Raw genomic sequence first — 19,369 nt, 5'->3', positions numbered from 1 at the left:
GTTGAAGTACATGTAAGACGTTTACGTTTACTAATTTGTATATGTTGATATATAAATAAATATACACTAAAGTAAAACAAGACTGTTTACATATGGTGGCACACATAACAAATGTGTGGAGAAATATTCCAACAAATTACTGCTAACTTTAAGATTATTAAATATTGCTTTAATGTAGTTAATAATGCAAAAAAAAACAAAGACACTAAGTAGAAAGTAATGACAAGAAACACAAATAAGCATATACATATAAACTTAAAAAACACCATAAATATAAAGAAAGCTAAAAAGGTATATATATATATATATATATATATATATATATATATATATATATATATATATGTATATATATATATATGTATATATATATATATATGTATATATATATATGTATATATATATATGTATATATATATATACATATATATATATATATATATATATATATATATATATATATATATATATATATACATAACTCATTGGTCTAATAGACCTTCGGATAATTTCGTTTTGGAAGTCCAAGATGTGTGTTAGATAAGAAGAGTCTGCTAGTGTCAGACTTCCTCTAGACACGCCAAGGCATGCTGTAAGTCCCTCGGCGACGGCCCAGTTGTCAGGGGAGTCACGGGGACTTATGGAGCTACCAGTTAATTTACTGCAATGGGTGATGGGTGCAACACTTTGTTTCTTCCGGCAGAGCCTCCCCTCCCCGAACGAAATGAAAATGTATATTAAAAATATATACTTTTACCAATGTCTGATCCCCCCCCCCCCCCCCCCCCCCACACGAAAATATCAAGTGCACACCCAACCCCCTCCAGAGAAAAAAGTCTGGAAGAAACATTGGTGCAACACCTGCTTAGATTTAGTCATCGAGGTTCGTAGTGAGATCTATTCCTACTGCTGTGGGAGATTTTAAACGACTGTCTGTGGGGGGCCAACCTGCTCATATGGGATGCCTTCAGGATGACACTGCCGCCGGTGAATTCAAGTAGTAACACCATCCGCTTATGCAGGATCACGGGGCGCTAAAATCACATATTTCCGTTAGGCGTCCCCACTCCAATATGTAAACAAATGTTAGGCCTATGACAGAAACCTTTGCGGGGCTGTTACTCAACAGCTTTCCAAGTTTTCATGGCGAATGGGTGAATGATGCAGTAATGCATAATAGACAGAAAAAATGTTTTTCACATGTACAACTGTATGTGGCCAGCTCAGGCGTCGGATAACATTCTGATTTGGGGGGGGGGGGGGGGGAAATCCGCAAATGATGCCACATTTGTAACGACTAATAAAAAGCCAGACTATCACACCCCCCATCTCAATAACGTAATTTATAAATTGTAATTGACTATTAATAACGTTCAATTAATTCTAAACGTTCTAATTATTTTCTAAATAATTATATAAAAATAATTTTACCTTCCCTGTTTTGTGAATTAGATGTACCTAATACTATGCAAGTAAATAATATCTGTTAACTAGTGCTGTCCAGTGTCTGACAAAATGTGCTGAAGTGGTGAATCGTACGGTTAGGAAGTAGTTCATAAACGATACATTGATCTGCTCGATACTTGCGAGGCTAAGAAAGAGGGGTAGGGATGGGGGTCGGCTCGAAAAAAAAACTTGAAAGAGACAACAAAATGTACGTCAGCATCGCCCATTTGTAAACTTACTCAGGGGAGATAATTCCAACTATAGGCTTTTAAAAGTTTACTATGCTATTTCTTGTAAAGGAAAAACAAGTAAACGTATATAAAACCGAAGTTTCTAGTACTATATTATTTTTTATTATTTGTAGTATACAAGACAGTACAGGATGCAAATTCAACCACTATCACAAACACATATTAACATTGAAAAATGTACAACGGATTTCGGGTCCATAACTAATGCTGCAAAGAAGAACCGCGCATCATTAAAGCTCACTTCATATGTATCGGCTTCTCGTGATACTTATGGACTTTGTTGTTTTTTTAAAAGAATTTTGCTGGCGACAGCGTATGTTTGATGTTAGGGAAATATAACTCGGCCTTGACGATGGTTAAAAAATACAAATGTAAATAACTTTTTTAAATATATAAAAAATTTGACCACAATTTTTGAGCCCCTTTTTTAGTCACCATCCCCTGCCCCATCCGCCACAGTACACTTTGGAGGATCGGTCAAACAGTTACTTGTCCTCTATTTAGCTATTAAAGGGGGGCAACGAGTCAAAGAAGTCATTAAAATTTGAAGAGTTGCCTATATTTTGCACTGTAGTTTGTGTAATGGATTTTTTTTTTTTCGGAAGAGCGTGGGTATAGTGACTGTAAAAATAAAGATAATCGTACCGCAGCTACAGTGTTTTTTCTTTTACAAACCAAATATCAAGGCAAAAATGCACGAAAATTAAATTCAAAATTTAAAAAAGATATTAATCATAGTCAGTCGTGGGCCCCCTAAACGGCCTGGGGCCCCCGCATTGCGGGGTCTGGCGGCACTGATAGTTCTGCCCCTGACTTTCTTATAAAGTTTAATTATTTTGTTTCTGTCCTAAGCAGATACAGTGCATGTATACAGATAGCCGAATATATAAGGAATTCAATCTAAAACAATATACATGTATATGCGTATCACGAAGGTTTGTTTTTCATTGATAATTATTCGGGCTAGATTGTTATAGTTACTCTTTCCAAGTAGCATTACTTAGATGATACCTATACAGTTCTATAGCTATATTTTTCATTGTGGTTGATAATTATGGCTATTACTAAAACAACATGCTGGCAAAAATCATAAAAAATACTTAAGGAAAAGGTATTTACAATATATATTTGCATTAGTAGGTTGGCTAGGCATTTGGATTACGTTTAATAATGACCATCTGGTTTTTGCTGTTGCTTTGATCAACGATTACCAAATCGTGTTTAATAACTCAATCAAGAATAATAATATTAAATTACCCGGTTTTATAAAGTGTATTTACCTTAAAAAGCAGCTTCCTTGTGGTTGCGAAATATGATGATTTAGGTGATGGCCATATTTAGAGTAAAGGAGATTGATTGTGGAACTTAATTTTATCATTTACTCAATTTTAATGCTAAAATAATTAGATCGCTTTAATTCACTTACTCGTTACACTCTTAACACTACACTTAATCCCTAAACTTAATGAGACGTAACCATAAGACCTAACATAATGGAACTATATGAGCTAAAATTGTTTATTTCTGTCGCTCAATCGGTTGGACAGGTGATTTGTGGATGAGTCATGTGTTGTCAATCTTATTTTCTGTCTGGAATGGTTACAATGATGTCTAATAATTAATATCTGTAGTTTAATTCGATAAAATGTGGCTTGTCTGATGGGTTAACTGGGGATGTGGTCATCCACAAATGACGTCCACACTCCAACAATCTGACCATCCAGTCCGTACAGATAAAAGTAGCATTTGTATGGTTCTAATACTGTTTATGTTGTGTTTACACAAACATTATCAAGCTGATTTAACAATTGGCATGGGACAACACAATTAACCGTTCACACATTTTTCCTTAGGCCTTTTACACTCTTCACAAAAGTAGTAGTTAAATTATTAATGAGTAGAAACTAAATCATTAATATTCGATTGCATAAAGAATTGCTATTTTTAACTCTGGTGTAGTGATTATTTTAGAAATAGTATCATACATGAATATAAGTATTAAAAATGGTTTTGTATTATAGGTGTCTTATTTTAATAAATATTAATCACATGGAAAATACTACTAAGATGATATGTAAATAGTAATCATTATGATTACTTGGGTTTAGGTTTATTTTTTATTTTTATTTTTTCAATTGTTTTAAACATTTAAAATAGTAATAATATTTTTTTATGGTTTTACCCAGCATTAGAGATATGAACATCAATTGCATCTATGGATCTAGTAATTGAATGGAGAAAACAAAATGGACTAAAAACTAGACTAAAATAAGGTGTTCAACCTCGGTTTCTCTTGACAGCTTAATTTACTGTGCTCCATCCTTAGCTGCGAAGTCAAATAACTTCTTTTATCAAAAGTAATCAAAATAACCAACATCGTTATCGACTATTGATCAGTGTTTAAATTGAACTGTTAGCTAGTCTTTAAAAATACATGTATTAAATAGGTTAGTTTAACTGTATATTTGAAGCAAAAAAAATAATATTAAAAACCTTAAAATATAAAAAGTGTAGATTAACCGTAATACATAATTACTTATCAGATATTACAGTAAAACAAAATAATAATAACATTTGTTTGTAACTATTTAATCATTGAATTTTTCTAAATATAAATAATTTTGAAAATAAAATTTGAGTTATGTCAATGTATTTCATTAAAATTTTGATATGGGAAGTAACTCACATGCTTATTTACTTAATAGATCATTCGCAAAATTATTTTTAAATTAAAACTTAAATTATTCCTTTTTTAATGTATTAGTTTTCCTTGTAAGTAAATTGTATTCTGTGTTTAGTTTCTTCTTATGTGTGTTGTCCAGCCCACTTCAGGCCTCACGCATGTGTCAACTATGTTAGTAAAATACACTAAACAGAAATCACAGAAAAGGTTTAGCTTGGCAGAACATGCGCTAAAGGCAGTTGAGCTTTTTTATAGAAGATGAATGTTATTAGCAACCAAAACTACAGACTGGCTAAGTAGATAACTGTTTATAGTATGCAAACTTTCATCAACTGAATATGTTGGATTGTAATGTGTATAGCTACGGAAAAAAATCACACATCTTTTGTTACTTTGAGATCGAATAAATGTATAAGAAAATGTGGATATACTCATTTTATAAATGTATCCAATAATACGCACATTAAAATGTATATATGAAAATTGTTTAAATAATAAATAACCAATAGGTGTGGGATAGTTTATTTTGAGTCGCTAAAATCTTAGTCAACACTAAACACATGTTTTCATAGAGAGGCAACGTTAGAGAATTTACACGATACTACTTCTACAGGTTAATATTGCTAATTCCAATGTCTTGATCTAAATATTGAAATTGTGTATTGATTGTGAACGCATTTTCGGTTTATTTTATTTTTTGTCTCTTTGAATTCCAAACCATTTACCTAAACATGGCCGCCGCAATCATAATATCACCGTAAATGCAATGTACATAATGGCCCTTTTCTCTCTATGAAAAAAAAAACACTTTAACATTGGAATTTTAATATTTATTTAATTATAATAATTTTAAAATGAAAAAGGAAATTAACTTTCTTTTCTGCCAATGAAAATATTATTTGTAAAATCCCTAAAAATGACAGAAAAGTGAAAACAAAAATACTTATTTTACGTGGATACTACATAAAAATACAAAACGAATTTACTATCAGTGCGTATACAAATGCAAAATGTGAAGATTATTTAAATTATTGAAAATCTCTCCCTCATAATTATGTAGTAGTAGATATCATGACTTCCAACACCGAAGGGGCCAACTGATAATTTTTGCATAAGGTCGAGACAATCCTAGTTAGGCCACTGAAGATCGTATGTGATATATCATGGTTTTCTTTTTATATTTTGAAAAAAAATAAATATATGTTTGAGCAAATACCATTTAATTTAACAGCGGTTGAGGTCATTTTATAATGAAATGCTTCCTCAGTACAATTTTTCTCGCAGCTATACTGGTAATTAATACTTTTTTAAAATAGTTTTGTCTTGTTTACACTGCTCTAGGTCTTTATTAGTTACACATAAAACATTGAATGTTTAATATGGTTAAAAAAATGTCAATGTCCCTATCACACCTCACGTTTTATTTTAGAGATGTAGTTTTTTTTTTGCTGTTTTTTTTTAATTCAAAGATTTTTAGCTAATGTGTGGTGATTGATAATTGACTTTTTAAAAAAATAATTAAATAAATGATGTAGTTTGGAGTGTCTAAGTGGTCTCATGATTTTGGTTATTAAGCTTACCTATCAAGTTATGCCGAACACATTTTTGAACAATATGCAAGTTGTTTACGTAATGAACAAAGCGCATCAGGAAAAAAAGAGCTGTAATAAACAACACAATTTAATACAAGATAACATAAATATAAATTAGAGATGGAACACGAAACACTTGGGGTTGGGTGTGGGTGTGTGGAGTCTTTTAATGGCCATCCTTTTGAGTTTCGATTTATTTCGTAAAGTTCGTGTAGTAAAGTGTCTCTAATAATCTAAATAATCTTCGTGTATCTTCTTCAAACGTGATGCATTGTACAATTTTCTCTTACTATCTCTTAGCTCAACAATTTCCTCAATTCATCAATACATAAATGGATTTAAAATACGCAAACGGAGGAGAAAACAAATAGTGTGTGTTTTTTAAGCGTCTTTAATAATCGACACAATCATCGTGTGTCTTCTCTTTAATGATACGCAATCAAGCATTCTGGAAACGTGATGTATTGTAAAATGTTCACTTACAATTTCTTAGTTCATTCAGTTATAATTATAGTCTGAAAGATTGTAATAGCTTATTCACCAATTTCCTCAATTCCTAAATTCTTAAATTGATTTAAAATAATCAAACGGAGACAACATACTTAAGCAAAAATCTACAGTTTCAGATTAAACTTTTTTTTCTTTTTTTAAGTTTTATTGAATAACAATAGTCTCTTTCTTTTAATACATAGCTTAAATGATTGCGTAGGTTAGGAGTCTAAAACTAGTTTGACACATCTGCATAAGTTAAAGAAAACTGACTTAAAGAAATCGCGTGATCCGTTCAGTACGCTATTATAAGCTGAACATTCAAGTATAAATTATGTAATGGCTTTAATTTTGGACAGACGTACGATATATTTGTCAGTTGGTGTCTGCTGTCAGGTCTCAGCCATTTGCAAATGCCTCATCATTTTTGGCAATCATTGTGTCACCTGTTATTTTATATTATTAACCACATTTCATCTTAGTCAGCACATTCAATCAAATTCAAAGGGAAATAAACAAATAAATCTTAGATAAAGCAGGATGCCAGAGTTGTCTCCTTTAGTTCAGTTTCTCCATTCTTGTATAGGCCTACACGTATTTATTTTTTTCATTTTCCTTGCTTCGATATTTTTCTAACAAAGTTTAACTTGATTTTCAAGTTGATTTTAAAACTCAAAATTTTGTTTTACTATTTACAAGTCTAATTAGGGCCTACATGTCAGTAATAAAGTGTGTTGGTGTGAATCTCTATTCGTGCTAACAAAACAATTAAAAACACTGATACTAAAGCTAACTGATGCTGTTAATTCCACGTGCGTTGACATAAATCGAAATATTATTTTTTTACAACTGTAACCATGGCAACGATGCCTGCCGAAATTAACGAACGCATGTCAATTTACTTTTACTTCGCGGTATTTTTAACCAATGTGTAACTTTTATCAGATTAGGTAACCTAACAGTATGGCCACCTCGTGTCGTTTATGATAATGTGTCTATTGGTGCCTGCCTCTGCTATTATATTATTGGCCACTTTAAGACACTCTCTTAACGATAAATACTTAACTAGCTAGCCGTACACTGGCCTTTATGAAAAACCTATCTGTAATGGACCATGACTTTTGTCTTAAATAAGCAGCATGCACCCGGCGTATAGGAAATATATTACAATTCAAATTAAAATGTCAATAGGCAAATAGTCTCGCCAATTAAAATAATATCCATTTTAAGATACTCTATTCAACGTTTGTTCTTAAAAAGACAAAAAAAAATGTTAATCATGTAAAATCGCGTGTGATATGTTCTTTTTTTTTAATATATCTGACACGGCGCTTGCAATGGCGAAATCTTCATAGACATTATCTCTTGGCTTACTACATCAGCAGCACTTTCAAATTTTAGTTCAACATAACCATACAGAGAAATCACGAGACGTTAGATAAAAATGTGCAAATATGCCATATTTATTATTTTTAATGCCATTTTCGTAACATCAATATTATAAGGAGCAAAGAGGACTAAGTCAAAGTCAAGTCAATATTATTTTACGTTAAAGTTATTTTATTCCTTGCCTATAAGGTCTCTGCTACTGCTTTAGTTTTGTTTTATATTATACAATACAATAAGGTTTATAGAAGAGCTTTCATAACAGAACCAGGCGCTCTTTATTTAACAGTGACAAACTTCCCACACGTGTCTGAGTGTTAAAAAAGTTATATTATAGTTTATGAAGGTACGGTCAAAGGGAGGGGAGGGTGAGGCAGGTGGGCTGAAGTTAATGGGAACATGTTTGTAGAATCAGGTCAGTTTGTTCTATTCAGTATTACACTTTTCATCATCGGCTTGTGAGGACCGAAATATCTTTGCGAAAAATAATAATTCATTATGACATGTGTAGCCTATTTTCTTTCAATACTTTTTTTTTATTTAACACGTTTTTATTAACTCAGCTTCGCGTTTGTGTGTTTGTTGTTAAAATTGACATCGAAAATTAGCCCACTTCTGATTGTTCTATAGTTCTGAAATTTGGCATGCAGGCTACTTTCGCCTAACAATTTCAGATGCAATCATAAAAACTAGCAATTAGAGACCGTAATTAGCTTAATTTAATTACGCCCAAAGGACCATAAAATTGAGGACATGATTTCTAAAGATACCGACAAGACTGGAGGCTTATTGACACAGTTACTTCGGCCCCATTCGATGTGAGCGCGCTGGCCGTGATCGTATAGTGGTTAGTACTTCGCGTTGTGGCCGCGACAACCCAGGTTCGAATCCTGGTCGCTCAAGATTTTTTTAGTCCGTGTATTTATAAACACTTAGTCAATTCATACTTAATCAAGTCATTAGATAAAGTAGAAAATAAACTATATAAAAAAACTTTTTTAAAAACCACGTTTTTCATGTGTAGCAACGGACTAAAAAGGAGAAAATAAAATACTTAAAAAAACTTTTTAAAAAAACCACGTTTTTCTTGTGGACTAAAAAGTAGAAAATAACTATTTACATACATTTGATGACAAATAACGTGGGTCGGGCAGATGGGTCGGGAAATTTGATGGTGAACGTACCCACGTTTTTTGTCATCAAATGTATGTAAATAGTTATTTTCTACTTTTTAGTCCACAAGAAAAACGTGGTTTTTTAAAAAGTTTTTTTTAAGTATTTTATTTCCATTCTCAGCACTGGTTCCTGCATTTTAATTCACTTTTGCCACATTTATTTACGGCGCACATTTTATATAGAAACATTAATTTTTAACATCAAATTAATCACACATTTTATAAAACCATACACAATACAAGCAATTATTTTGAATACTTTGACAAAGAACAGTTGTAAATATCTGTACAGCAGTTTTACATTGTAACCTTTCATCCCTCTCATATAACAGTTTCCATTGGTTGGCCATATGTAAACAAGTATTGTCATTGGTTGATTGGTGGGTCGCTCATTCACTGACAGAAGTTTCCATTGGTTGGCCATATGTAAACAATTATTGTCATTGGTTGATTGGTGGGTCGCTCATTCACTGGCAGAAGTTTTCATTGGATGGCCATACGTAAACAACTATTGTCATTGGTTGATTGGTGGGTCGCTCATTCACTGGCAGAAGTTTCCATTGGATGGCCATACGTAAACAACTATTGTCATTGGTTGATAGGCGGGTCGCTCATTCACTGATAGAAGTTTCCATTTGTTGGCCAGTCGGTCACGTAACTCCTCTCATGATAGCTATAAATTCCTTTTCATTGATGTCATCACCATCCCTATCAAACTCATCTATCGTGTCCTTAATTCTTCATCCGTCATGTTTTCTCCCAGCTCTCTCGCTACCCTCCTGAGATTCCGAAAACTAATTTTTCCTGAGGTGTCATCATCAAATAGTTTGAAAGCTTTGAGAATTTCTTCCTGTGAATCCCTGTCTAGCATCATGTCTGTCATAACTTCATTGAAATCATCAAAGGAAATCTTTCCTGCACCCTCTCTGTCATAGTCACGTAGAATATTCAGTCCATCTGCCTTCTTTACATCAAAGCCAAGCGCTCTCCTTGCAACCTTTAGTTCATAGTAGGCTATGGCTCTGTCTTTATCTGTATCAAACAGATCAAAAATTATCTAATTTCTTGTTTCTGTTCTTCTAATAAGTATTATAATAATATACACATACAAATGCGAGATATAACGCTGTTTAAAAGGTAGTAATGGTTTGTCTTTAAAAATTCATATATTAAAGAGATTGGTTTAAGGAATATACTTGATACTAAAGATAATATTAAACACTTTATTATATAAAAAGTATAGACTAAAAAGCACAACATTGTTTTTTTGAACGATAAAATAATACAACAGAAAAATTATTTTTCTCTATAACTATTTAGTCATTGAATTTTGCTAAATCAGAATACTTGTGAAATTAAAATTTGAGTTATTTCAATCAACTTCGTTGCATTAAATATATGGGAAATAACACTTACACTAACGAATTGCTTCATAACTCAATATATCATTCGCAAAATTCTTAATGACAACCTGAATTATGCATTTGTGTGTGTTTTTGTCTTATTTCGTTCTTTTCCTTTAAGTATTTTTGTATTCGGTCTTTAATTAATTTCTTCTTCTGTGTGTTGTCAGACCCCGTCAGGCCTCGCGCATGTGTCAACTATGTCGGTAAAATACACTAAACTGACATCTATATATATAAAGCAAAGTGGTCAGGTGCCCGCTCGGGCACTTCCCGGCGCCGCAGGCGCGTCAAATTTGACACGATGGTGCCTTTGGGAGATAGAACACGAGGGTCGGTGGCGGTTGGCCGAAAAGTCGACGGAGAGGGGGTCAAAACTGACCTCGACTGACCGGCGCCTTATATGGGCTATATTAAGAAAAAAAAAATTCCTCCGACGACCCCCCTTGATATTTTGTGAGGTGGTAGGAGAACGCCTTGGGGGTGTCACAAAAAACTCGCCATGTCCGGGAAAAATCGGGAAATGGATCAAAACTGACCAGTCGTATTTCCCTATATAATCTTTGTATTTTATGGCAAAAACAGGGACATTTTAACACAATTTTTAGGTTACTTAACGTCTGTACATCATGCTAAGTTTTTGCATACACACTATAGATGACTAGGCCGTATGGAAAAACCGTTGGTCAGACTAAAAGCCCTCGACGAGGGCTAAAAGATGATCGTTAGCGAAATTCTCCTTATATGGGATATATATATATATTTAAAAAATTGACGAACGATCCCCTTAATATTATATGACGTCGTAGACCGACCCTGGAGGGTAACAAAAAAAACTTTATTCCCGTCGGAAACAGCCATTATAGTAGTTAAATATGTTCATATACCGTAATTTCTTATATAAGCATAGCAACTGTTTGTAAAAAAAAAAAAAGTAAACAGAGACATACGTCATACGTTCAGTTTTCAAGGGAGGTAGCGTTTTTAAAATTATTATTTTTCAAATTATTGTATACTATTTTAAACAGAAACAGAAAATGACGAAGTATAGAATTTGTTTTAGTACAAAATTAAGTTGTTAATTCAGTTACGTATCCTAATTAAATAAATGTATTAATTTCAAAAGGCAATTTAATATAAACTATGAGATATACTGTTCATGGAACCTTTGTAGTTCTAATTCCATTTTAGTTATAGATTGCGTACTTTCCAATATTTGTCTGAGATTGGAATGTAAATGACAAACAAAAACATATTTTCCAAAGTTAGCATTACTGTTTAAATTAAAGCACTCCATCGCTAAATAATTAAGTATTCAAATTCTCAAATGTTTTTTAAAAAACCTAAGCGAAGCTAGGCAGTATGCCTAGTTACTTATAAGGTTAAGCTTGGCAGGGCATGCGCTAGAGGGAGTCGGTAATTTTATCGAAAGAGGTATGTTATTCGCAACCCAAACAGCTGACTGACTAAACATAGAAATGTGTATAGTATGCAGCCTTTAACCAAGCTATTTTGTGTCGCTAAAATCTTAGTCAAACTTTAAACATATAGTTACAGTAGTGTCATGATAACATGAAGATGTGTACTGTTAATACCACAATACCCCTTTCTAAATGAATGATAACTGGTTGAGTTCATGTCGGCGATCAACGCTACTAAGTTGATCATTGTAAATTTTAACTCAATAGACCCTATGTAGCATTTCATCTAGGCCGTTAGGAACTACCGTAGTAAACTAATACATTTCTTAGGCTCAGACATGTCATTTACAGAGTTAGTTTGTCTTGCCACCTAGTCCACTGAATGCTGTTGTTGTTACAATTCAGTAGCCCCCTACGTCAGGGGTCGTCATCATGCGGCTCGCGAACCGTATGCGGCTCATTTGATGACAATATGCGGCTCTTCAGCTCAATACACACATATTAATAATTCTTTTATTTTCAAAACTTATACAAATATTGTTCTTCAACATCAATATAATTAGAATATTAATTACTCCCTATTTCAATGTGCTTACAAATTATCCATTCCGAATTAAAACATTCAATTTCATGGTGTATATCACAAAGAAACTAAACGAGCTAAATGTAAACCCAGTCTAGATGTAGGCCTAGCTTGAAGAAGTGGATTGTTTCGAAAATAAAATACTTTTTTTTTAAACTGAAGACACGTAAAGCGGTAAATTACTTAATTTCGAAAAGATTAAAAACAATTTCACGGTGAAACCAATGCTACTATTAACATGAATTACTTCAGCATTACAATAAACAAAATGAAGGATGGATTTACTAAGAGATTTGAGCAATTCAAAACAAATGCAAGTATTCTGACGTTCATCGTAGATCTTCTCAGGACAAAAACAAACGAGTATAATTTTGAGCTATTTGGAATTGATGGTGGTTCGCTTCAAATTAAATTGCTAGATTTGAAAACCAAACATTTGTGGAGTGGTTAGTTCACGAAAATCAAGAGAAGTTTGGAGAGTTGGAGGTCCAGAAAAACATGCACGTTTCTCTGCACAAGTGGACAGTTCTAAAAGCAATGCCGCAAGTTGAGACATTAGTATGTGACGCATGAAATAATCTTGCAGGATGCTACAGTGAGGTGAATAAGTTTGCATTTGGGAGTGCTGATGATCTTCGGGTCAACATATTTATGCGAGCAAGCTTTTTCTTGCATAAATATAATAAAAAGTAAAGAAGCCAACTAACAAATAAATATCTAGATCAACCGAAAGCAAGTTCTGAGCCAGGTTCAAACATACTTTTACAAGGCATGCAAGGCTAAACTATTGTAAATATTATTCAATAATTAAAGTTATATACTTTGATTACTGATTTTATTATTCTAACAGAGCTACCTAAAATACTTTAATATTTTTTGCAAAATATGTGTATGTTTTTATATTAATAAATACTATTTTAAATTTAAAGGTATTTATTTTAAATTATAAATATATATATATATATATATATATATATATATATATATATATATATATATATATATATATATATATATATATATATATATACGCCGACATCTAGTTGTTTTATGTTCTGCTTATCAGCAATTCATAATTTGTTTGTGAATTCAACACTACCCACTCCCGCCCTCCGTCCACACCCGCCTTCCCGTCCAGTGAAAACAGCCATTTTCATTTACAGACACAGAAAAGATCGATCATAAATTATGTTGTATTTCTAATTATTTTAAGTGTATGTGCTAATTATTGCTGCTACTTAACATTGTTCTAGTTCTTCTAACTACTTTTAACTTTAGTAAATCTAGACGTCTTATTTTACTAGATTAACATAAACGGCCTGAGCCTACAGTGCATGTAAGGAAATGCACGTAGCCGATTCTGATAAATAGTACTGTTCTTATGTCTCTATCAATGTTTGCCTTTGGTTGTTAAGCTTGGGATTTCAACAAATTGTATAACGGAGAAAATATTATCCTCATATAATAATGGCTGATCATAAGTATTTGAATTTAAGCAAATTTGTTTGTACAAAATAGTAAAGGTTGCATTTATTTTAAGTAAAATAATAATATAATAATTTTGGATAACAAAGAGAGCAACTCTCAACAATTTTGCATAAAATGAATTATTAAATTTAGGAATTTTGTCATTTCTATAAACAATGTATGCAACATTTCAACCTCACTACATATCAAAACTCGTTGGGTATAGAGAGATACGTTGTCTCCCTTAATTGTTTTCAGCCCACGGAAATGATTGATATTCGCTTTTTTCAGAACCCAGCATTTTTTTTTACATTATTGTTAGGGGTCATCCATACATGACGTCACACTCGTCGGGGGGGAGGGGTGGTCCGTAATTTTGTGACGATGTGTGATGAGGCGGAGGGGGAAGTGGGGGTCAGATTTTGCGACGTCACACTTTTGCATTATAAAAAAGCAATATTAGAAATCGAATTGTATACGTTATTTCGCGTTTTAGAAAACTGTTTTAATAAATTGTAACATGAATTGTCTAAAATTGATAGAGTTCAGACAAGATTTTAGAAAAATATCGATTTAAAAAATTCAACTGCGATTTTGAGGGGGGAGGGGGTGGGTTTGTAGGCTGAGGTGTGACGTCATTTTAGGGGTCTTGCTTTTTTTGACGATGGGCAGAGGGGGAGGTAAAAAATCGTCAAAAAAGTTTGAAGTCATTTATGGATGACCCCTTAATTAAATATTTTTAATAATAACAGTTCAAGGCGTGATATATTTGAATTCTCCCCAACCAATCATCATGCTGTAATTATGTTGCAAGGCAGATACTATTACTTAACACTTATGTAAGTTATACAGCTTTTACTGATTTCAATTGTATGATGCTTCGCTTGCAATGTTTTAAAACTTTTACAGACTAATTTAACTGTTAAAGAGTTTATTCTGCTATTTAAAAAAAAAAACAATACTGGAGAATAAAGTCTTTATCGGCTACTATTTTAATAACATTATGTTAGTCGTGATGTTGAAAAATATCGGAAAAGAATAAAATAAATGTATACAAGATTTTAACACCTATATAAATCACTTATTTTCCAATTCATCAAATAAAAAAAAAACTAATTTTTAACGTATTAACATAATGTAAAGTCTTCTCAACAAAGTAATTTAGGAAGTAATTAGTAATTATGATATTTTTTTTCTTACAGCTAAATACATTGTAAAAATCACATTTAGCTACAGAGGCTGATTCAGCAGCCTTTGTTGCAATATGATGCCATAGTTATCCAATTCGTTTTCTATCTCGTTAATTATTTACATTATATATTACATGATATATATCATACATAATAGACAGTTTTGGCAAAGTTTTAGAAGTTCATAATATTTTTGTTATAATTAAAATAAAAATTAATCTATAAAAAATATATTTAAAAAAAAAATTATTTTAAAATAATCACCTCCACGGTGATCAGCAAATCGACTGTCTTTCAAAAGTGCAATGGAACACAAGTTTATTCTATTTTTCATTTTAAGGGAGATTATTCTAAAGGTGTGCTACATTACAATGAACGTTAACAAAGATGCCCCTCAAGCTCAGAGACCCCCAATTTCATCTTGTTTATAAATCGGTAGTGTTCGCCCCTGATAAAAGATCAAATGTATGCATTCAAGAAAAAAATTCCTCTTGGTCCTCAACAGACTGACACAATGCTACAAAGTGCAGATGTTCATCTGACAGATTCTGAATTATCTTTCTTTTCTTCAAATTCTACTTCTTGCACAATGCAGACTGAATTAGATTAACCGCCCCTAACCACCCACACTCTCACTTACCGCCCCTAACCACCCGCACTCTCACTTACCGCCCTTACCACCCACACTCTCTCTACCGCCCCTAACCACCCACACTCTCACTTACCGCCCCTAACCATCCACACTCTCACTTACCGCCCCTAACCACCCACACCTCTCATTTACCGCCCCTAACCACCCACACTCTCACTTACCGCCCCTAACCACCCACATTCTCACGTACCGCCCCTAACCACCCACACTCTCACTAACCGCCCCTTACCACCCACACTCTCACTTAACCCCCCTAACCACTCACACTCTCACTTACCGCCCTTAACCACCCACACTCTCACTTACCGCCCCTAACCACCCACACTCTCACGTACCGCCCCTAACCACCCAAACTCTCACTTACCGCCCCTAACCCACCCACACTCTCACTTACCGCCCCTAACCACCCACACTCTCACGTACCGCCCCTAACCACCCACGCTCTCACTTACCGCCCCTAACCACCCACACTCTCACTTAACCCCCCTAACCACTCACACTCTCACTTACCGCCCTTAACCACCCACACTCTCACTTACCGCCCCTAACCACCCACACTCTCACTTACCGCCCCTAACCACCCACACTCTCACTTACCGCCCCTAACCACCCCACACTCTCACTTACCGCCCCTAACCACCCACACTCTCACTTACCGCCCCTAACCACCCACACTCTCACTTACCGTCCCTAACCACCCACACTCTCACTTACTGCGTACTTGGCCAGACTCAGAACTGTGAAGCCCAATTTGGCCAACACAAAAGATGTATCTGAGGCTCCACCCATCTACACCCACATTGATGAAGCTACCATCCAATATTACGAGCCAAAGTTATCGACAGACACGTTGTCTGCTATATAGGTGTTATATACCGCTAACTAAAATCAACCCCCATTCCTAATTTCCACCAGTCACTTAGCATAACTTAGACATGGAATTAAATTAGCTCAATGTCAGACATTCTCTATCTAGTTAACCAATAGTGAAGCTAGTTTATGGTTTACTTAGATATTACTTTAATACACATATGTGACTGTTTTAGAAGTTGGGATACATAACTTGGCATGTTTATATTGCTTATACAATGTTAAATTATATCATGATGAAAAGACGTAATGGTGTCACAAAATAGAGAAGAATAACCTCACTGTTACAGTTATTTGCAACAGCCTTGTGTATGAAAGGTGTGTGTGTGGGACGGATCATTGCGCCTGAGTTTGTACACCGTGGTATTGTAGCGCGGGGCGGTATGTGTTGACCAGTATGTTGTACTGAGTGAACGAGGGTAACAAGGGAAGCGACTGGCCGAGTGACTGGTGTGTTGGAAGCGAGAGGACGGAGCTGTATAGCGGTTAATTTGGATGGCAGTTCAAGGCCAAGTTTGGACATGACAGGTAGCTTGGTTGTGATTAGGAATAGGTAAATAGATCAGATTAAACTGAACTGAAATCAATCGTTTTATGTTTGGTGTGTCTAAATTGGTGCTACAAAGTTCCACAACCACTCTCGCGAACGCTCTCACACTACCCGTGTTTTAGCGTACAGGGCAGTTGAAAAGTCGAATACTTATATGACTTAAACTAATCCTGACTGTGACGTAGTTGTATAGTCGAATACTTATATGACTTAAATTAATACTGACTGTGACGTAGTTGAATAGTCGAATACTTATATGACTTAAACTAATCCTGACTGCGACGTAGTTGAATAGTCGAATACTTATATGACTTAAACTAATCCTGACTGTGACGTAGTTGTATAGTCGAATACTTATATGACTTAAACTAATCCTGACTGTGACGTAGTTGTATAGTCGAATACTTATATGACTTAAACTAATCCTGACTATGACGTAGTTCCAAGTGACAGTTGAGTGAACATAACAGTTACCTGCTATATAACTTTGTCCTGTTGTGACTTAGCTCACATGGCCTTAGACGTTCCCCATTGATATAATCTTTCATCAGCCAAGGAAAAGTAAATTATATATTACGAGCCTACCCGCGGCATATCATACGCTGCTATTTAGTTGTTTTGTTTTCTACTTTTCAGTAATTCATAATTTGTGAATTCGACAGTACCAATGCTGCCACTATAAATATGTGCTTTAAAACACTATCAATAGGTCGTTAAGGACGATACTACCCCCTTCCTCCTTTCCCCCAACCCCTACCCCCCCCCCCCCCCCCCCGTGAAAGCAGCCTCCTCTTAGTTACCTCCCATAAGTTTAAAATCGTTTCAAACTAAATTATCTGCACCTAAAAGCCGTCACTAAACCCAGCTCTACGAATGTAAACATTTAGCGTGAACACGGCTTACTTGACCATGAAGGGGTGGGGGCGGTAGGGAGCTCGCTTATAACTTGTTTTCTAGCGTCTCCCAGAAGAGAATTATATATATAGATTATATACTACACAATTTTCCTTACCGGCAGTAAACCCATGCCAGAATCAAGTGGTCATCTGACCTGGTAAAAATCATTATCATTTTAACAGGCTGTAAACTGCGCACACATAGTTGTAACGTAGTCAGCTTGTTACTGTTAAGTTTACTCAATGCTCATACTGTTTTTAGCTACTACAATCTTATTGCTAACCAGAGTGCTTCTCCTTCCTGTAAGTTTACTCAATGCTCATACTGTTTTAGCTACTACAATCTTATTGCTAACCAGAGTGCTTCTCCTTCCTGTAAGTTTACTCAATGCTCCTACTGTTTTAGCTACTACAATCTTATTGCTAACCAGAGTGGGCCTCCTTCCTGTAAGTTTACTCAATGCTCCTACTGTTTTAGCTACTACAATCTTATTGCTAACCAGAGTGGGCCTCCTTCCTGTAAGTTTACTCAATGCTCATACTGTTTTAGCTACTACAATCTTATTGCTAACCAGAGTGCTTCTCCTTCCTGTAAGTTTACTCAATGCTCCTACTGTTTTAGCTACTACAATCTTATTGCTAATCAGAGTGGGGCCTCCTTCCTGTAAGTTTACTCAATGCTCATACTGTTTTAGCTACTACAATCTTATTGCTAACCAGAGTGCTTCTCCTTCCTGTAAGTTTACTCAATGCTCCTACTGTTTTAGCTACTACAATCTTATTGCTAATCAGAGTGGGCCTCCTTCCTGTAAGTTTACTCAATGCTCATACTGTTTTAGCTACTACAATCTTATTGCTAACCATAGTGGGCCTCCTTCCTGTAAGTTTACTCAATGCTCATACTGTTTTAGCTACTACAATCTTATTGCTAACCAGAGTGCTTCTCCTTCCTGTAAGTTTACTTAATGCTCCTACTGTTTTAGCTACTACAATCTTATTGCTAACCAGAGTGGGCCTCCTTCCTGTAAGTTTACTCAATGCTCATACTGTTTTAGCTACTACAATCTTATTGCTAACCAGACTGATCCTCCTTCCTGTGACTCAGCTCACGTGACAGTCGATTATTTATATTTTACTATACATGTATATAGTCTCGCTACAGGCGGCTATAACTGATGAGTTATATTATTTTTATTTACTAAATATCAGTTATTATGGTATAATTATAATTTTTTCCCTTTACCAAAAAATTCTTACGATATTTACCCTGGTAACAGTTTAAAAAAACAACAGAAACACACAAAAAATAAAGTGG

At 34.4% G+C, this 19,369-nt stretch overlaps 1 pseudogene; it reads right to left on the bottom strand.

The window, feature by feature from the left end:
- Positions 1 to 9,672: 9,672 nt before the first annotated feature.
- Positions 9,673 to 16,527, bottom strand: LOC131933178 (centrin-3-like; annotated as a pseudogene).
- Between the last annotated feature and the right edge of the window lie 2,842 nt (positions 16,528 to 19,369).

The sequence above is a fragment of the Physella acuta genome, unplaced genomic scaffold, assembly GCF_028476545.2.
Source record: "Physella acuta isolate Inbredline_101_S28 unplaced genomic scaffold, ASM2847654v3 ptg002388l, whole genome shotgun sequence".
Lineage (NCBI taxonomy): Eukaryota > Metazoa > Mollusca > Gastropoda > Physidae > Physella > Physella acuta.
This window is presented reverse-complemented; position numbering and strand designations above follow the sequence as displayed.